The 22569-nt window shown below is 38.1% G+C and overlaps 1 protein-coding gene and 1 non-coding gene across 2 annotated transcripts in view; both read right to left on the bottom strand.

Moving 5' to 3' along the window:
* LOC126189843 (cilia- and flagella-associated protein 251-like) overlaps positions 1-22569 on the bottom strand; it is a 794634-nt gene that overhangs the window by 644859 nt on the left and 127206 nt on the right. The gene's annotated exons all lie outside the window — the stretch shown is intronic.
* Positions 14465-14539, bottom strand: Trnat-ugu (transfer RNA threonine (anticodon UGU)). Its single transcript has one exon. It is a non-coding gene; the product is annotated as a tRNA-Thr (tRNA).

The raw sequence follows: 22569 nt of genomic DNA, 5'->3' as shown, positions 1-22569 counted from the left end.
TGTTATTAGAAGCACAGTCTAACACATATGGCAGTGAACATAGCGAGTGCGTCGGGGATGCGGAGTCTACCAGATGCGAATTGTCACATGCAATTAATGTGTTTGGACTAACCCAATGATTGTCCGAGGTGGTGTCTGCTGGAGAAACACGATTAGGTGGCGGGACTGTGGAGACTGTTGACTACAGTTTCAGCAGCGAGGTATGAGCTATGATGAGCTCTTTGTATGTGTGCACTATGCGTTGTTTTAGCTCGTTGTTTTCCCGGCGGAGTTGTGCCGCCGAGTCATATTCTGACAGTAGGTCAGTGATGCAGGTCACAATGTTGCCGGTGAGGGTGGAGCACTTGCGTACTAACTCACATGTTGCGAGAGAAGCAGAATGTGGAACATAAGTGCAGGAGCACAGTATCTGAGTGTTAGTGGGATGGTGTAGCATTGAGCCCTGAACTACATTCGGAGAGAGTTTGTAATGGCACAAAAAATCCATACTGAGAATTGGTTCATTGATGTTGGAATTGCAGAAAGTCCACGGAAAACACAGTGAAGGAGACAGGTGCACCGTAACTTTGACAGAACCAGAGGTTTGTAACGTTGATGCATTGACAGCTCGTAGAAGTGACTTCAGCAGTGAAAAGACAGGGGGAGCCATTGACATAGGTATGATAGACACGTCACCACCAGTGTCAACTAGGAAAACGAACTGTGACGAAATGTCAGTCACGTACAAACGACCCTCGGCCGGGTGGACGAGTGGACAGAGTGCAATGTATGAGGGTGCCTGTGAAGTTCCCCACAGGACTCGGCATCTTTTAGGTCCTGCGGTCGGCGTTTGGGTGCTGGCAAGGTAATAGGCACTTCTTGGTATTACTGCCGAAAATCTTGTGGTACCAGCAGTACGGATGAGCCAAATGAGGTGGTGGTGGTGACTGCGGCAGTGGAGGAGGCTTGTCCTCGTTGATTTATTCCAGTATGTATATTGGCACGTATGGTGTGTGAGCAAACCTGGAGTGCTCGGATGGTGGAGAGAGCGAGCAGATACTGCCAGGCGATATAGAAGGCATGGAGGCAGAGTGAGCCTTGCCTCTGCCAGCAGACAGCTGGTAAGCAGGAGCAGTTGTACCAACCAGAGGCGAGTGGTGAGCTGGTTGGTGCTGTCATAGCAATGAATACAGTTGATCTGCGATGTGGAGATGAGAGCCGATTGACTCGAAGGAGTGTGGTAGCAGGTGGATCTCTAGGTCGTTAGGCAATTTGGCAGACCACACCACGCACAGTGATGTCCGGCATGGTATGCACACTCACAAGTAAATGAAGGTGGCGCCAGAGTTGTGATGGAGTTTGGTCCCCCAGGTGTTCTTCATACAAGATCTTGATAATTAATTCTTGTGGTGATCAGGCGAGTCGTTCCATGATCATTTTCTTCACGAACTCGTACTTCAGTAGAGGTGGTGAGAGGAGTAGATTGCAAATTAAGTCCGAGTGATCATGGAAGTGCGTGATGGGACAGCAGAATTTAGAGTTGTCACCAGACATGTGATGCAACTCGAAAAGATGCTCAACAAGCGCAAGCCAACACGAACTTGTACTTCAGTAGAGGTGGTGAGAGGAGTAGATTGCAAATTAAGTTCGAGTGATCATGGAGGTGCGTGATGAGACACCAGAATTTAGAGTTGTCACCAGACACGTGATGCAACTCAAAAAGATGCTCAACAAGTGAAAACCAAGATACAGGGTTGTCTTCGTATAATGGTGGCAGCTTCGGCAGAACACCTGGGGGAGGGTACAAAGGCGGCTTCGGTGTCCCTTGGAAAACAGGCTGGTCCGTGGCAGGACAGGCCATACACTTAGGCCGGCACAGTAGGTGTGGGTGCAAGAACGTCTGTAGCAACGGCGGGTTGCATTGTCCTTGACATGTCGCAAAAACACAACACCTCTGGCACGGTCGGTACTGTAGGAATTAGTGGTTGTATGATACGTGTAGGGGTCCCGTAACCTGGACCGTAGGTTAGAGGTACTGATTTGAATTTGCCCACCTCAGAAACAACACAGAAGGCCGGCATAGCAGACACATGTGGAGCTGTGGGAGAGACGAGCGGCTGAGCGGTCGGAACTCAGAACTCAAGCCCCCTGCCAGTGTGTGTGTGGGGTGCGGAGAGGGGGGGAGGGGGGCAGGGGTGGATGGTTTGGTAACTCATGTGACAAAAGTGTGAGTTCTCGGCACACACTGAAAACAGGCCCCATGGGGTCAGACTATAAATTACCAGTGGAACTTGCGGAAGATCACTGCAGTGCAGTAAGATGCCCCTGGAAGGCAAAATGCTGAAAGATGTACTCAAACCCACATGGTCATAAATTTGAGCAACAGGTCTGGGGTGAGCAAGGAGAATTTCACACATGAAAATGTCCATCATTAGTCTGCAAATGAGGCAAAACCAGAACAGGTCACGATTGATTGTGGCCGAGTGCATTTTGCACAAATGGAGGTGATGCACAAGGCATGACAGTAACTGTTGTTGCGGCCCGTTGAGAGTCAAAGTACATGTGTGAATGTAGATCGCTTTGAACATTATATGATCGATCAGTAGGTCCACAGTTCTGAATATTATCCACTTCACACTTCACATGTTGGTGAGCACAGTCCAGCAACACAAAACACAAGATCATTGTTTGAGTTAATAGAGTAGCACTCGACCGTTGTAGAACAATAAAGTTTGAGGTTAATGTGGTTGGAGATCACAAATCACTATGGAGCCCAGCAGTCGTAGCTGGGCATCCAAATCTTCGAAAAAAGAGTTGGGTGAGGTGGCCATGGCAGCATGCACATAACCTGTTGATGTACAACACCCAGCATGGAAGTTGAGGAAGACGTAGAAACTTTGGAGCACCAGTATGGGAACGGGATACAAACAGCTGTGTACAGAATAAACTGTCCCCACTAATATCTGCACATATGTATATTTCGACAATTATCATACCCATGCACAAAGTACAAGGTATAAGAACAGACTGAATTAACATGGGGGCTCGGATGAGTGACCTGAGTGCCAAATATTAATGTTGTCTATGGTCAACATGACCTACCGACGCCACACACTTATAACAGTCTTAAACTATTGTCTTACTCATAGGAGGTTTGCCAAAAGTCACAGCCAACAGTTCAAATGCAGTGCTGCACTTCATTCCATTTTTTAAGCAAAATTTAATGCAAATTCTTAGATCCGACTTTTTCCAAAGTAAAAATTCACTGAGCACTCAACTGAGAACAATAAAATAATACTGAAAACAGCTGAAAATGCAAACATACATTAAGAACATATGTAAGTACAAGATAAAGATATGAAAATTGGATGTATGAATCACACAAAATTAAAAAAATTCCTGTTACTTTTTTATCACACCTCAGAAAGTCACCACAACCCATAATGGAAGTCATGATGTTACTGCACAAACATTCTTTAGGTGCAAGATTTTAGAAAGGTGCTTTGACATGACAGTGTTGACTGCAGTTTAAATTTTTGGTGATGATTGGCTGACAGAAAGAAAATGCAGGATTGGCTTTGTGAAAGGACGTTTAAGTATTTGTGATAAGAACGAGGAATTGGAGGCAGCTTTTTTCAAACTTGCTGGAGAAAAGGAAGAAGTGCATTCAGGTTTGGCGGTTACCTTTATCAAAAAGATGATCATGATGGAATTGAGGCACCACTATATATGATGGATAATGTGACCACAGTTAAAAAGGAAGAAATCTGTGAAGTCAAGTCAACAATTCAGGAAAAAATCAATGATCTGACTGATTTTCCCACGTCCTACAGGGGAAAATTCCTAGAAGTTTTGTCTATGAAAGCTGAAGTATTTGCAAGTAAACCAGGACTGACGAAAGGATATCAGTGTAAAATTAAGGTGCTACCACTTAAACTATTCAAAATGGAATCATCTTCGGTACCACTAGCTAGAAGTGAAGCTGCATGGAAGGAAATCAAACATGATATGCCATTCACTTTAAACATTTAATCAGCAGTATGATTTTGAGCTTTGGATGAGATTCCTGGGGAGACATTTTTGCAGAACATAATAATGTATGTCGATGATGTTTTTATTGTGTCTACATTGTGGGAAGAGAACAGACACACTAGATAAAGTTTTGAAAACATTTAAATTGGTTGCAATCACACTCAATCAGCAAAACTGGCATTTCTTGGGACATGTCATCTTGTCAGCAAGAATTAGAACCCGTTCAGAATCTTCTAGTACCACTTAATGGAGACTGCCTATCATTACCTGCCTTATTTTAATAAATTATGAAGAATTCAGTTTAGACATGGGGAACAACCAACAGGAAGAATTTGATGAGATCAGGAAGTGACTCATAGAAACTCCACTGCTGCATCAGCCAGAGCTTAATAAACGATTTTGTCTCGGGACTGATGCCAGTGAATTTGGCCTTGTATCTCATTTATATCAAACTGTCGATAAAAATGGTCAAGAACAACATTGCAGGACCATGTTTGCAAGACATGTTTTGTCAGCATGGGGAAGAAAATACATGATGACAGAGCACAAAACTCTCGAATTTATTTTGGGCTTTGACCAATTCCACTATTTCCTGCTCAGATGACACACTATTGAACAAACAGATCATAAGGCATTATCCTTCCTTGTTCAACATAATTCAATACATAGTCTTCTAGGCAGATGGGCCCTCACTCTTCAAGAATTAAATTTTGAAATACCGTACATTGCTTGCAAGAAAAATGTGATACCTAATGCTTTGTCATGAATTTTGTAACATTTAAAAAATGTTTTCACCAAGACCCCATGTGTCAAAATGTTGAAGACTAATTTTATGTAAGGAGTGGATACAGCGTCAAAAATCTGTAGGTTTATATACAAAATTAAAGCAGAGGAGATATTATAAATAATCAAAACAATGTATCAAGATGAAGCAGAGACTAAAATTTTGCACTGCTACTTCATTCATGATAATGTCTTGGACCAAATAATGGACTTAAACTCAAAATAATGGAAGCTTTCCATACCAGAACATAATAGTCATGATTCGATTAAATATATTCATACTAGTTTCACTCATTTTGATCGATAGAAATGCTTATTACTACCTTGTAAATACGTAATCTTTGATAACATGTCTCATAGAGTGTTAAACATTATAAAAGAATGTGATTGATGTCAATGTACCAAGGTGTCTATAATTCAATATAAAGGCTTAATGCACAATAAACTTGTTCACTTCTTTCTGATGAGAAAAGATGGCTGCTAAAGCATACTTAAAAAACTGAAGGAAGATTACTTTCTGAATACCTTTGAGATACCATTCGGCTACAATATACCATGTCAGATAATGACCACAATTTCACTCTAAAGTAGAGAAATCATTCACTAAAGAGGAGAAGATCTGGTATATGGCTACATCTATGTTTTGCCCAGCATCTAAACTGGCTGAATATACAATGCGAAAGCTAGGGACATTCTTCTGAGCATACTGTGGAAAGAGACATAAGAATTCGATTAATAAGTTGTCTGAGTTTGAAGATATTATGAATAGTTTGGCTCATGATAGTACTGGTCTGCCAACCTGTACCATTTCAGATGCCAAAAAACCTGACAACATTTCTGATGAGATTATTAATTTTTCCCACCATAAAATGAACTGACAACTGAAGAAAGAAAACAAGTGGCCTTGGAGCACATGGAGAAGATGACACTGGCAAGGAAACTAAAACACCACCATTTAGTCCAACTCATTGTGTATGAATTTGGATATGATGTTCCGATACAATCACATTTCTAGTCTTCAGCAGCAAAGGAAAAAATTACGAAATTTCTTGGTTATTACATGGGACCATTTAGAATTTGAAAATAATGCTTCCAAATTCTGCTGAGTTAGAAAAATGTAATGTCAAAATATGTTTTGGACTTTGTCATGTTGTGAACATTAAATTGCATCATCAACATGTGGAAGAGAGTGAAATTGAATAGCACTGTTAAACAATATCTTAAGAGTATGTTCATATTAGGAGGTGACAGACTGGTTGAGCATATTTCCCAGTGGCGTAGTACAAAAAACTGGTTGAGCTTGCTGCCTGTCACTACTTTGATGTATTATCAGTAACAATGAACTAGTGTATAAACATATTTTGTGTGTACAAGGGAAGTCTCTTAGGACTGACAATGCATAGTAGACTTGGCAATGGTATATTTAAAGATTTGTCTTGGTACAGTTTCAAAACCAGATTGCATGTGACTTTTATTTGCGTGTTTTATGTTGTGGTGTGAGTTTCATTTCGGCATGATACTGAAATATGTTTTCTCTCCTTGTGTTTGTGAGATGCCAGCATGCAACACTACATCACCTAGGCATCACAAGTTCAGACAACTGATTCATGGGAGCAGTACTAAGTCGGTACACAAAAGTTGATGTACCTTCTGCTGAGCAGTGTTCAAGTCATGAACCAGGTGGGATACGTGACTACTTTGCACCTATTTAGCTGCACAATCGTATCCTCACAGAAGGCAACATGGGAGCCATCTGTCTGTCAACATAGTTATATGGAGAGGGGCAACACGGCATATCTTCAATTTCATGCGACATACTCATATTTACAGTGGCAGTCAGGTTTTTTATAAAGCAGAGCACCCATGAACACAGTGATTGACTAAGATAGAACAGCACAACACAGAATGTGGATACCAGGATATCTCGAATACTCCCACATTTATGCAATTGGATTTGCAAGCTGTTTGCCACAGACATAGTTCCGCTCACTTATATTTTCTATTTCTATCTCTGGATCATCTAATAATTATTAGCATTTGTGTACTTAACTTGGGATTTTTATATACAAGGTGATTACACTTAAAGTTCCAGTATCAAAACTCTGTAAAAAAATAAAAAAATAAAAAAAGTGAACCACTGCTCACAATATCATCAAATGGAATATCATCGAATGGAATATTATTGAAAAAAAGTGTGTGTGTGTGTGTGTGTGTGTGTGTGTGTGTATGTTTGTGTGTGTGTGTGTATGTGTATATGACCAATAGATGGCGCTGTAGACTGTAGGCAAAATAAAAGATGAAGGGTGCAGGGGTGTTCCTCGGTTTATGTCTGAGATGCTCAGCATGACAGTCACAATGCAGGATCACACGCTGCTGGTAATGTTCTTTTACCAGAATGGTTACTGTGTGCCAGAAACTCTGCAGAAGTTCTGAACACTAATGGCTATGAAAAAAGGCACTGGTCTGATGTCCGCCAAGGGTCTCGAGAACACAGTTACAAAATTCAAAAAGACTGATTCTTTTGAAGTTGCAATGTGGCAGAGGTGGGAAAACAATTGATCTGACATCAGTACAAAATGTGGACACAGCATTGTAGGAGGGGTCGAGCTGTGGTATGCAAGGATCAGTGCATGTAGAATTGGTTGGAGTTGAGACATGCCTGTGAGCAGGATGCATAAAATTCTACAAAACATCCTGCATTGCTATCCACACAAAATTACCCATGTTCAGGAGTTTCTTCATGATGACATGCCAGTCACACAATCATTCACTCTAGAATTTCTTGCTGACATGGTAATGGACAATGAATGGCCATGGAACATTCTATAAACACGTGTAGCCCATTTACATTGTCAAGGATATGTCAATACACAGAACTGCAGAATAGGGGCAATGGAGAATCTCCTCCCACATCAACCAGAAATGGTCCATTCTACAAAGGTAACTGTGGGCAGTGGATCAATGGCATCATTCACTGTAGGGCCATATGTGTGGTGAGGATCATTTTTATGCACGACGACACTCCTCTGCAAATTGCACACCCAGTGAAGCAGCTGCTGCAATAGCATTCTGGTAATGCTAGTATTATCAGCCAACGAATACCTATAGCCCTGCCAGATAACCTGATATTAATATGGGTGATGTCTGGTTAGGGGGCTATCTGGAAGATGCAGTGTTCAGTGCTCTGATTACAAATGAACCTGAATTGAAGGCATGCATTGTGCAATGCATTCTGAACATGATCCCTGAAACACTCCAATCTGTTGTAGAACATCCTGTTCCTTTATCTCAACAGTAGACAGTATGCTGAACATGTCTTATGCCAGTTTTATGACAGCTAAAAACTGATTTCATTGTTGCTTTTTATGCAGTTTATGACCATGGAACACTTGAAAACTCATTTTTTTTCATCTGATGTAACGTGGTCTTTCATGGTGGATGGGCTTACTTAACTAACACTGCCACAACTGTTGAATGCCAAACTTAAACAGTTGTACACATTCCACAGTACAGTTTAGTTAATGGGCAACGTAACAGTCATATTGTGATTCATCTGTCATTTGCAGCAGAACCCATTTACATTACGAAACTTACAGCACCATCTAGTGAGAAAATTTTTATTAATTTTGTTTCCATAATGTTACTCCCTTCTTTGACAATATTCCATTCAAATCTGCTGTCATTCTGACCAGCAGTTCTATTTTTACACAGTTTTGAAACTGGAAATTTAATTACAATCCCCCGGTATACTCTGTATACATTTATTCAATACTGTTATAACTTTTATTCTGCTAGTATGCAAGAAGCTTTTATGTGTCTACCATAATAACACAAATGATAAAATGTCACACAGCTTGGTGTATATTTTTTTAATCATAACTCAATTTGTTTAATGAATGATGGACAAAATAGAGTAGGATGTGCTGATTTCCTTTCATTTATCAAAATATAATAATAGCAGTAATAATAATAATAATAATAATAATAATAATGACTTAATTGCAATTAGTGAATAGTTGATTAGTGAATATACACATTTCATTATTTTGCTGGCTAGCATTCTAAAAAAATTGAAACCTGCAGTTGTTTTTTTGTGCTGGATCAGTTAAGTGATTGCACACTAAAATGTACCTGTTAATTAATACTGACATTCACATTTATTACTACTGTTCTTAATCACAGGTACCTGTTACTAAAAATAATTGTATTTTTCATCCTTTTCCACCAACATTTCCTTGAACTTTGTATGAGAAATTTTTCAGTAATGTCATACATAATTATGTTTTAAATGTATATTATCATCTTGTGACATCCATTAAGTAAATAGTTCAAGTGCCTGTTAATTCAACTTTATGTATTATTTATATGTTCTGTCTTTCCTATTTACTGGGGCCCTTATGTATTGATTAACTTCTCATGGTAACTTTACATCACCATAAATTTCTGGGGAAAATTTGTTTGTATAGGTCAAAGGATGTGCAAGGATGCTATATCCTCCCACATCAAAAGAATGTCATTCTTTGTGAAATTTGGTCATAAACCTGCTGATCTCCTTCATCACAGAGTGTCTATGACATTATCACTGGTTTAGCCAAGTCCAGCAATCCAGAGTAATTGCTGCTCACTGAGAATACTTTTCAACAGTAGTGATTGTTGTTTCTTGGCCCCAAGCACCTAACAAGGTTGTCAGGTCAGTGGTAGATGGTGAGTGGAGTTCAGATGATGTGTGTGCCAGCATTGCATTGATATATTTGCTAGTTTGCTTTTGGTATAATTATTTGCTTTGGTTTCTGAATGCTTTTAAAGTTTCAGTTTAAAATGATCAATGTCGTATGGTGGAATACAGAACATTGCTGAAACTGAGACTATTTGAAAATAGGACAAGACAGACTGCCACTTACCATAAAGAAGGCAAGTCAAGTTACTGACAGGCACAATTGAAAGGCATTTACATATGATTTCAGCCACAGCCATCTCCATCCCGAGATGCTGGAGTTGGCATTTTTGTGTGCATGAGGTATGCTTGCTTGTGTGCGAATGGTGTGTGTCTCTCTCTTTTACTGATGAAGGTTGTGACCAAAAGCTTTATGTAAGTGTCTTAATTATACCTGTCTGTAACTTGACATGCCTTCTTTGCTGTAACTAGCAATCTGCCTTTTCCTATCTGGAGTTTCCATTGTTTGAGTATTTAATAGTGTTTGAAATGAGAATGATTTTGGTAATAAAGCATACAGTTTGTGATCCACTGACAATCGTTGTTCTCAGTCTTCTTAATCCACCTTGTAATTGTTCACTGCCTCCAGCTATAAGTAAGTGAAATAAATACATCATTAACTTGTTGGAGTTGTGAGATGCAGACTTGCCTACTGGTCATGTTATAACCTGAAGAAGATGGCTGTATCAATCATCAAAATATTATACACAAAATGGAAACAGTAACTCATCAGATTAGCCAAAAGCACACCACTGATCAACCATGCAGAAAAAAAAGAAAAAGAAAGAAAAACATCACTTCAAAAACTGAGGAGTAGATGGTTTCACAGAGTATAAGTTGGATAAGCTCTGCCAAAAGAAAGATTAACCTCTCAGAATGCTGACCTCCCTAACAAGGTGTTGACATGAACTTGTACCTACATTCACCAAAATCATACATCACATTAACACACCAGTGGCAAACATGATTGTGCATTGTGCAAGACTCACACTACTGCGAGAGAGAATTGGTGACACCTGAAGAATGCTAGATGTCACTTCAACACAGCTTCTTTAAATCCATCTTTACATGTTGCCTACATTCTCTGTAGATTTTTGGATATGGAATGGCAGCACAGTATGACCACAAGCAGAATGAATGCAGTTGAAATTGTCATCAAGGCAGAAAGCAAAATTTATTTGTTTACACAAAAAGCCAAGACAAAGAGTAATTAGTCTCACTAACAGACATCAGGACAAAGATATAATGAAAATTCTTGAAAAAGGGCTACATTTCATATCCACTCCACAATTGCTACTAACAGCACATTAAATCAACTCCATAGTGCATTTGCATTTTCTCTCTGACTGAAAGCAGCAGAAGAGGTTTGTGGCAAAACTTGTAAAGCACTAACCACAGTAGCAGTCAACATTTTCAGGGAGGAACAAGGAGCACTGAGGAATCTGAAAGAAGACAAGGAAACTGTAGGCAATGCTATAGTCCTAATGTCACATTATGACTACAAGAAGATGGTTTTTGACCTTCTGAATGACTTTGTGTACAGAGAGGTAAATACTCATCATACAAATAAAACTGAGAGGAAGATGATGATTCTTTTCATTGAGTCAGGCTTCCATGTAACATAATTAAGGTTATTAGAAAACAAGCAATAGTGCCATCATGACCACATGTTTGTCCCATACACAGTGAAGGAATTCCCCTAAGACCCATTACCAACAATATGCACACACCTACACATCAACTGGAAAAAGATCTGAGATACATTCTCAGTGCATATGTGGAGAATAGCATACATCCCATTTTGCAACTGTGCTGACTTTGTACATCAATTCAGTCAGCTGTGGCTCTGGAATATAGATACTAAGGTTTTTTTCAATGTAGTCTCCCCAGAGCCCCACACTCTGATGCCTTGGAACTAATCATGGAAAAGTTTGGCAATTGTTTCACACAATATTTTAGGCCTATTCTGACATAAACTTATTTCCTGTTTCACACAAAATATTATCAACATACTTCTGGCATGTTTATGGGTAGCCAATTATCACCTGTTGTTCTGAACCCTATATGTGGAAAACTTTGTGTATTTAACTAGAACTAAGATAAAAAGTTTCATTTCTAATGTTGGTCTAGGTCTCAGAAAGCCAGGTGGTATTGCATTCCTGTAAATATGGAATGTCTAAAGTGAAACAGACTACCAGAAAAGTTGAGAAGAGATGCTAGGAATGTCAACACCCAACTAAAACAATCACATGAATCTGCCATCTCAAAGCAATGCCTCAAATATACATAATCATGAAATGAAATACAAAGAGATCAGCATCATTGTGCAAACACAAAATTTCTGGGGCAGCATAATTAAGGAATCAGGAAACATAATAAACTGAGATGGAGGTTTCAATTTAAAACTGCTTGGAGTCTGGCACTCAATTTACAAAGATGTTGCTTGCCATCACATCCATCAGAGCTGGAAAATGCTGAGAGTCTCAATGTTTCACAGAATACCAGTGAGGGCTCTGAAAAAAACAAAACAGAATCAAGGGGCATAGTGGGTGTCAGCAGCTGAACTAAGCTATAAGTAGTGGTACAGGGCCAACTATAGTTCACAGTCTATTTGGAGTCCAGGCAATGAGTACACATAGCAACAAAACCCGTGCCCCCTGAAGAAGATGACTAAGTCGCTTGTCAAAATATTGTGCACGAAATGGAAACGATGACTTGGCAGAACACCTGTAAGCACACCATTAATCATTAATACCGAGAAAACTTTCATGATCACATAACTCCAGGGAGCAGAAATGTTCCACAACACACATAAGTTGGATAACCTGTGCCAGAAAAGAGATTGACTTATCAGAAAGTTGACCTTCGTAACAGGTGTCAAGATGAACAGACTGTACCTACATTCACTAAAATCAAGTATTATATTAACACCTCAGTGGCAAGCGCAATTATGTGCCATGTACAAGAGAGAATTCATGGCACCAGATGAATGCTGGAATTCACTTTAATACAGTTTCTCCAAATTCAGTTTTACATGTTGGCCATATTCCCTGTACATTTTTAGATACAGGTTGTTAATACAATATGACCACAAACAGAATCAATGTAATTGAAGATGTCTGCAAACCAGAAAGCAAAATTCTTTTGCTTGCACAAAAAGCCAAGACAAGCTGCAGGCTGATGTATTATCATTAATCTCAGTGACAATCATCTAGATGAGGATACAGTAAAGATCCCTGCTAAAGACCTACATTTCGTGCCTATTCCAAAGAGTCTACCAGCAGCAGGTTACATCAGTTCTGTGGGGCATGTTGCAGCTTATCTCCCTCTGGAAGCAGCAGAAGAGGTTCACAGTAAAACCTGTGAAGAACTTACCAAGCCAGCAATGCTATGATCCAACATCTCCTGGGAAGACTGTGAAGCATTGAGAAATCTGTTGGTTGGCAAGGAAACTGTAAATCTGCCAGCTAAGAAGGGCAATGCTACAGTCCTAATGTGACAATGTGACATGCTGACTACCATAACAACAGTTTTGATCTATTGAAGGGCACTGCTTTCACACAGTTACATGTTGATTCTATGAATAAAATTGAGAGGAAGGTGATGACTCTTCTCAGTGAGTCAGGCTTACCATGTAACATCGTTAAGTATGTCAGAATGTGACCAACAGTACCATCATGACCATATGGCCTTCCTAAGGTACACAATAAAGGGATTCCCCTAAGAACCATAGGAAATGCTATTTGCAAACTCACTTATCTGTTGGAAAAAAATCTGAAATGCTTTCTGGGAAAATATTTGGGGAAGTACAAATACCACATACACAAATGAACTGAGGTTGTACACCACTCCACTCAGTTGCAACTCTGCAATATGAATACTATAGTCCGTTTCACTATAGTGAGCCCCATTTTCTGATGCCTTGGAACTAATCAAAGAAAAGTTCAACAATTTTTTCACAGAATATTTAAGCACATTCTGGTGTCAACTTATTTCCTGTTCAATGGAAAATATTAGGAACAAATTGATTGCATAGCGATGGGCGGTCCATTATTGCCTGTTATGATGAATCCATTATTGCCTGTTATGATGAACCCATATACAGAATACGTTGCAGCAAAGCTAATAGATTCTGCCAAGTTGAGACCAATGGGTTTGTTGCTGATGTTGTTAGCATATTTCCTTGACTGCTCTGTTAGCCATCCCCATGCAAGAAACGTCACATTTGCATAGAATGAGATACACCTGTCTTTTGAAGTCTTAGGTTATCTTTATAAAATTATGAAGAAGACTTTTTATCTTAGTTAGAGTGAAATACGCTGTATGCCACATTTTCATGGGAGTTTACTGATCTTTTAATTTACTGGATCATCATAAGGTAGTGAGTGATACTGGTAAGTGTGCAGCAAATTTGTGATTTGATCACATGGAGCATGAAAACTTGGAGAGTTCCTCAAACATTTAAACTCTATCCTTTATAATATAAAATTCATGGCCAAACATGAAAAAGTGCACCAGCTACCTTCCTTCAACATGCCAGATGTTAGTGGAGAGAAAAAAGGAAGGACACCTTGGTCAGAGTATATTTAAAACTGCTGCTCACTGACTTTTATCTCCATGCCTCAAGTTATAACTATCTGTCAAAAAAAGTGCTAAAGACTTCAACAGATCCCAAACACTTTCATACATGGAGCGGCTCACAGATAAAATACAACAGCTACAAATAGTGTTCCAAAGAAATGGATATTCAGATCATTAAATGGAAAGGACCTTGTAGTCACAACCAAGAAAATCTAAGAAGGTATACGTACATGGATATGGTGTCTGTTCTTCCAGACATGTCTGAGCACACACCATTGATGACCTGCAGCTGTCTAGTACAAAATTAGAATTATATTAATATCTTCAGCTGCTAAAGGGCGTTGATATATATCAATGGGGACAGATGAAAATGTGTGCCCCAACTGGGACTCGAACCCGGGATCTCCTGCTTACATGGCAGACGCTCTATCCATCTGAGCCACCGAGGGCACATAGTATAGCATGACTGCAGGGACTATCTCATGTATGCCTCCCACGAGACCCATATTCTCACCTTGTATGTCCACACACTACATTCGTAGTGTCCCACCCCAACATACTCATTACTCGTGGAAGACATATATAAATCTGGCAACACTGGCCATAACCTTCTTCTTCTGTATGGATGCACACATATTCCCCAAACTCTTATGGGACATGGTAAGAATGTCTTCCACGAGTAATGAGTGTGTTGGGGTGAGACACTACGAAAGTAGTGTGTGGACAAACAAGGTGAGAATGTGGGTCTTGCAGGAGGCATGCACGAGATAGTCCCTGCAGTCACGCTATCCTCTGTGCCCTCGGTGGCTCAGATGGATAGAGCATCTGTCATGCAAGCAAGAGATCCGGGTTCTCGAGTCCCGGTCGAGGCACACACTTTCACCTGTCCCCGTTGATATATGTCAATGCCCTTTAGCAGCAGAAGATATTAATGTAATTCTAATTTCATCTAACAAGGTGGTTGGAAGTGAGACAGAGGAAGAGAAGAGGAGACAAGTATCACTCATCTACCTCATGATGATTCAGTATATGGAAAGATCAGTAAATTCATATGAAAATGTGGCATCCAGCTTATTTCACTCTAAGATAAAAAGTCTTCTTCATAATGTTATAAAGATAAACTGAGGATTCAAAAGATAGGTGTATATCATTCTATGGAAATGTACCATTTCTTGCATGGGTCTGGCTAACAGAGCAGTCAAGAAGACATGCCAGGAACATCAACAACAAACCCAAATAAAATTACCAAATAAAACCGCTGTTGTTGAGCACTGCCTTGGATATAATCATGACAAGAAATATAATGAGACCATCATCACAGTGCAAATGCCAAGTTTTATGGGATAGCTTAGCTTATTAAAATAGACAATGCCACAAAACCAATATTTCTGGGTACTGGGCCAGTAAGAGGTAGATGGGTGATACTTGGCTTCTATTTCCTTGTCTCAATCTCAACATCTTTCTGAGGTGTTCTTGATTTTAACTGCAGCACCTATTTAACAAGGATGTAGGTTTCAGTTTAAACAAGGCTTGTGATTGGGGACTCAGTTTCCTATGATCTCGTTTGTCATTGCATCCTCCAGAGCAGCCCACTCCGTATAAAAAAAAAAAAAAAAGCTAAACCAGACATGTGCTGAGCTGTGTATTCTATAAAAACTTAATCTCTCTAATGGAATTCTATGATTGGCTTCATTAAATGCCTTCAGAAGATCTAAACTGGTCTATTCTGTAATTTAAAGTTTTTATTATGTGCTCAGTAAATATATATATAGTTGTCTAAACAGAACATTGTAAAATAGAGGCCAGTGCAGTTGATAAGACACTGATCTCATATTCAGGTGGATGGAGTTGACACTGTTTGGACATAGGATTTAGATTTGCATGGTTTTCCTAAATCATTTCAGGAAAATGCTGGAATGATTCCTTCAGCAAGGCCATAGCTCAGTGCCTCACCTACCCTTGCACAACTATATTTAGATGTTCTATAACTATCTCCATAGGTAAATGGTTTCGGTTAGAGAGCTGGTTGGCCTCTGTAATAAAAAAAAACTGAGTGAAAGGATCAACAACAAACTTGAACGGATGTCATGTGACGTACGCAACAACCAAACACAACAATCAACAACAAACAAAATGGAAAAGAAAGAAAAAAACATGGTCAGTGTGTCTGACTGCCATGTGGAGGACTCAGGTTCCATTCCTGGTACAACCAGAAATTTTTTCTTGATAGGGTGACTGGAACAGGGTCCACTCAGTTTTGTGATGAGAGCTGACGGGAATTATTTGAATTAGACACAGTGACTCCAAGGTCTCCAAAGGCAACAATGGCTGAAAGGGCAGTGTGCTCCATACCAAATGACATCACTGCTTTAAGATGACACGGCAGTCAGTCCTGACTGGCCCATCTGAGGCCAGAATGGCAGAGCATCCCAATATATTCTTTGTATATGTATATTTTGAGCAATATATTTTCTTTGTATCATGGTGACAAATCTTGTATTATTGTGAGGTGATTCCTGGATGCATAGAAAGAGAGTGGCTCTTTTTACATCCAAACTGTGGCTGGCTAAATATCTCATCACCACACAGGTGGGTGACAAACATTACATCCTCAAAAATCATAGAAAAATAATTTTAGAAAATAATGAATCAACCTCCTAATAGATATATTTACATATCTACCACCAAAATTCAACATACATAACCCATCACAATGTGAAAAACCTAGTAATTTTCAAACCTACAGCACTGCAAGAAAAACTGATCTTTATTACCTAATATTTAAGTGATAAGTTGCTCAGAAAGGAGTTCAACATGCATCAACAAACATTTTTGATAATTTCCCCAATAATATATAATATCTGACAGGTAGTAAAGCAAGTTTTAAATATAATCTAAAATCATCTCTTCTTGACAACCCCTTCTGTTCCACAGATGAATTTGGCGGCATTAAAAATACTAGTTTTTAAGTGTAGTTGCATGAGTATTACTGAAAAATGCGTACATTCAGTCTTCAAACTATCATATCTTGTAAACTGCCTCATTCCACATCAATTCATTAAAAAAATTGTTCAAATTATCTATGGAAAATGTAGCTAGCTAAATAACTAACTAACTAACTACCTAATTAAGGAGTGACAATAGGTAGTAGTTATCGACATCTGTGAAATCACCCTTCTCATGGGGAGGCCTAACAATGACATATTTTACTCTGTATGGGAAAATGATGAGAATAAATGATACGTTACAGAAGTTACTAAGAATATTGCATATTATGGGGCTACAAATTTTTGGTGTCTCACTGGAGATAGTATCCTCATCATAAGAACTTTTACTTTTTAGAATTATTAGGATCTTCTTTATTTCAGATGGGGGTGTCAGATTAATTTTTGTTTCACTAAGCTACATATTCTTTATACTGTTTCTTTGGTGTAATGTTTTGCTCTATCTTCAGTACTATTTTCATCACCTTTCTGAACTACTTTTGAGAAAGAATCATTACAGATATCCGATACACATATTTTACAATGCTCTTATTCTCTTTAACAGAAATAATGTCATCTTTTATGGTCTTTTCCCTGTCTCTCTTTTAACAATACTCCATACTGATTTTATCCTGTCAGTTTCCAAAATGGGTACAATCTAGGTTTCTTATAATACTTCTTAATATGTTACAGTACTATGTATAATATGAAATTATTTGTGGAGCATTACTTGCTCTGGAAATTCTGTATGTGGTCTTTCTTCATCATGAAGATACTCTGCTACCTGTAGTATCAAGGTTTATTTAATGAATTCACAGTATTGCATTTAATTATGTTCTTGGGAAAACTACTTTTAAAAACTGGTAAAAGCTTGTTAAAAACTTGTTGAATTTAGAGTCAGTATTACAATCATTGCAAATTTTGTCCCAGTCAACATCTTTTAAGTTCTTATAAAAATCCTCAATTGTTTTGTCATTTATCATCCATCAGCCTCATTGTTTTCTTTGAGCATTTTGCAACAGTTCATGGAGCTAACTTATCCATACTGTGTAAAAGAAAACTTTGAAGCAAAAAATCAATGTAATGTTTCGTATGTAACTGTGCAAATATGTAAAAAATGATCAGAAAACATAAATTGAATTTAATCTTTGGTCATTATATCATATGTCAACATTTTTCTTAGATGCTTGTATTTTAGAGTCTATTTCTGAAGAAATCAGTTATTTTACTGATGTGTGCATTTTTGAAACTTTTAATTTTTCAAACTTCATGTAAACTTGTCCAGTACCATTACATAGACATAAATAATTAAAAAATGAAAGTTTATTTATAAATAAATAAATCATAATCTGGCAATCCATTTAGCACAGGACAGGCATGCAGCTCTTAACTTCTATTGTTTGTATTGATAATAAGCATACTACTATCTTGATCAAGTTGTACAGGGAAATTTATGAGTGATACAAAACTGCAAGTGGACCTGGTGGCTCTGTGGTAAAGTGCCATAACCCCCCATCCAAAGGTGTTGAGTTCAATCCTCAGTCAAGCCTATGATTTTTATCTGTCACTTATCATTTCTTTCCCATCACACAATGTTTGTGGATGTGAATAATTCCAAGTTGCACCATAGCTTGGAATCAATGTTAAGCTATGAGTCCATCTATTAATGGCTGGGTAAGTCAGTCCAAAGGTCATAGAGCATTGTTGTGGTCAAAACAATCTTCAGACTAATGACTGCTTTACTTTACTTACTAAGTTGTAAATGGCTAACACCACCTGTGGGTAACTTTTGCTGACAGGTTCCTTAAAGGTATTTACATTAGATCACCACAAATTAGTGAAATTCTATTTCTGTCTAACTGACAGTACAATAAACCATCAAATTTTTTCATGAAATTTCCCAATTACCCAATGGTGACCTGCAAAATGTACAATCACAAGCATTACATTTCCCAAGCACATGGTTATACAGGGTGTCCCAGGAAGGATTTTCAATATTCAGGGATGACAGGAATCTTCATTCATCACAAAAAAAGTCCAGTAAACATGGGCTCTAAAATACATACCTTAACAGCTGAGCACTTCTCCATCTTTTATACTGTAAAACAAATCACTTCTGATGTTAGCTCTTTATGAGCTATGAATGCATGAATACTTGTTGCAGTAGAAGAGATGTGTTTCACAGCTGCAAAGATGAACAAGTGTTTGCAACTATTAAGGGCATGCACTTTGCAGTCTGTGTTCACTAAACATTTTTTTCTCATTTTGGTTCATACTACACCACTTAAAATACAAAAAGCAAATAGCCTGCAGCAGAAGAGATTGTTTCACAGCAACAAAGATGATGAAGTGCCCATAGATTTTGAGGTATTAATTTTAGAGCCCATGTTTACTGGACTTTTTTGCTTCAAATGATTGTCATTGTCAAGATGATGAAGTGCCCATAGATTTTGAGGTATGAATTTTAGAGCCCATGTTTACTGGACTTTTTTGCTTCAAATGATTGTCATTGTCATATCCCTGAATACTGACCATTCCATCTGGGACACCCATTATTCTTGATCTATGCAGCATTTCCTTTGTTCCACATTTCTGAATTTGTATTCAAATTTCATGAATGTGACAACTCCTTTATCCATAATGGATCTAAATGAATATGCAGCTAATTTATAATCACTTACAATGCAATTTTCTATTCCTTGGTTATACAGTGTTCAGACAGACAAATGATATCAATTTAAGATCTTGCAAAAAATTAACAACTTTTTTACTTTATTTTTTAATACTGTAATACTCTGACGAAGCAAGTTGACTTCAACTTTCCCTCTATTCTTGTAAGAAGAACTGGTGGTCTCTGTCAGTTTAATTTCTTCTAGGTACACAGCACACAAAACTAAGATTTTTGATTAAGTTATCCATGTGCCACCTCATTTATCCATCTGGATGCCTTGGTACTTCATGCAGTGTATTCTCATTGATCTCTACTTCTGGTACCTCTAAGTCTATTTTATTTTTTATTTGTTCAGAATTACATAATATGAGTCTTTGTAAGATTAACAGTTAAACTATTTGCTGTGAACTAGTTGTAAGTCTGTTACATTATTCTCCTGCCTGCATCTGATATGGATGCCATTTTGTCCTTTATCAATATACTAATCCCACCAGCAAACATCACAGTGTTTGAAAAGTCCTCTACTGTCTGAGATAAATCATTTACGTAACTCAAGAATAGGAGCTGGCCAAATATTGAATCTTGTGGGGCACTGTATGTCATGTTTCCTTAACTCAAATTCAGTATTACTCCTGTCACATCATTTCTTAATATGAGCCTCTGTTTTTATTGTTAAGACATAAACCCATCTGGAATGAGACAGTGGTAATTTGCATGTGAGTTTTGTGTGTGTGTGTGTGTGTGTGTGTGTGTGTGTGTGTGTGTGTTTGTGTGTGTGCTTATGTTGTTTATTTCCAATGAAGGTCTTGTTGGTCGAAAGCTCACTTTCTGACAGTCTGTTTGTCGTGCCTGTCTGCGACTCAGCATCTCCGTGCTATATGGTAAGCAGCAACTATGCTTTTCATAATATTGTTACAGGGAATCTAATGATTTTTATTTAATATCATCTGTCTCACTGTTGCTGCCATCATTGAACTTAGAATTATTTGTCTCACAAGTCTATATGTTTCACACCAGATTTTACAAACTCTGCATTTAAATCTCAAGGACAATTTTGTAGCTAGCCAGTTGTAATGCTGCCTCCTCCTCCAACGGTGTCAATCAGCTGTGGTATGGAGGGTATGAAGTAAGAGCAAAACTTCCCAACCTTTGTCAGTTTGGAGATTTATCTATGTATAAATATGCAACCAGTCACTTGGAGGATTTTAGATACAATTTATCGCACCATTAACTAGTTTTCAAGCCAATGTATGCTTATCATCAGATGGAGGTGTTATAGTTTTCCAGACCACTACTTCTCATTTAGATAGCTCCTTAACTGGCATCACACACCACCAAGAAAAAATCTTTTAGTGGTACTGAGAATCAACTGGATCCTCCACATGGCAATCAAGGACACTAATCACTTAGCTACCAGCTCTAATACTGCTCCAAACTGCCTTTGCTATGTTGTTGGAATTGTGCATTTTTGTGTATATTACATGGTCCTTATCTTTCAGCAACACTGTAAAGAATGCTGTAGTGCTGCTCGTAGAACCCTCTTAATTCTTGACTAGAGCCACTTGTATTAAATAAAACCCTCTCTCTCTGGCACATCAAATTTTGATTCCAAATATTAGCCACCCTTTTCATCATCTTCCACTGTAATTATAGCTTGTAAGTAAAACTGTGTCAACACCAAAAATCTGATAAGTGGATTATGTGTGCAACCAGATGTAGGATTTCAATACTGTTTAATATCGTTAATTGACCGGTGTGATAATACTAAAAATCCATATTCTATAACTCATTTCAGATTAGGCATGCAGGGAAAGAATGTGCTAATGATTCTCAATATAGGGAATAAATGTGCTTTGTTCAATGTTGTGTATTATGTTTTAGATTCTTTGTGGGCTAGAAAACAATGTTAAAGCAAGAAACAGAGAATTTTCCTATATTGTGCATTGTTGGTGCTAGTGAAAATCTTTTCTTTAGTTTGAGGCATTCAGTTTAGTAACGCATGTATTGTAAGTGATTCATTTCAGATCTTATAGTTGATCATTTATACTGAATGACAAGTACTTCATCTCAGCATGAAAGGCAAAAGAGCTTCAGATTCTATCGGTGAGTAAAAGCTTGAATGTCTACAGTCATGAAGAAATTAAGGATCCAGTTGCATGAACCAGGAGAAGACTGCAACTGTAAGTTAAAGAGTCTTGAGGAAGTAAGTGCTGAAGAAAGATCAATTACAAGAAAATTTAATGATATGGAGGACTGCATATGACAGGCCTCATTACAATATTTCCAGTTAACAAAAGGCGATCAAAGTTGAATGAAGATGAACCACAGCTTCAAGAGCGTAATTTGAACTACAGAGTGATATTGAAATATGACAAGATTGTGCATGAAGTTCCTTATGCAGAAAAGCCTTCATTTACTAAGTTAAGCAAGTCTCCTCATGATGGAAGGGGTGAACATGGAAATAGGTCTTGGAAAATTAAGGCAGAAATGGGAAAGTCAGGTTATGATCACAATGATTCATTTAATGGTAGATCAAAGCATCACAGCAATGACAAAATCAAGTAGTTGTATCTACCATAGGAACATTTTAAAAAATGGATAAAATATTCCAGGAAATAAACCCAAATTTTGATATGTCATATGAAATGTATAGAATAGTACTGAACACCAAATCCAATATACCTTTATCTCAATCAGAGATAAATAAACTGCTGAGATGAAAGTGCTGAGTGCATGGGTATCAGAAAATTTAGATGATGAGATGAAGGAACAAGCCTTGAAAGAAATTAATAAGATCACCATTGCTTGCATGGGACACAAAGTGA

Source organism: Schistocerca cancellata, chromosome 1, assembly GCF_023864275.1.
Source record: "Schistocerca cancellata isolate TAMUIC-IGC-003103 chromosome 1, iqSchCanc2.1, whole genome shotgun sequence".
In the NCBI taxonomy this organism is placed as follows: Eukaryota; Metazoa; Arthropoda; class Insecta; order Orthoptera; family Acrididae; genus Schistocerca; species Schistocerca cancellata.
The sequence above is the reverse complement of the archived record's forward strand: the minus strand, read 5'-3'. Positions and strand labels throughout refer to the sequence as shown.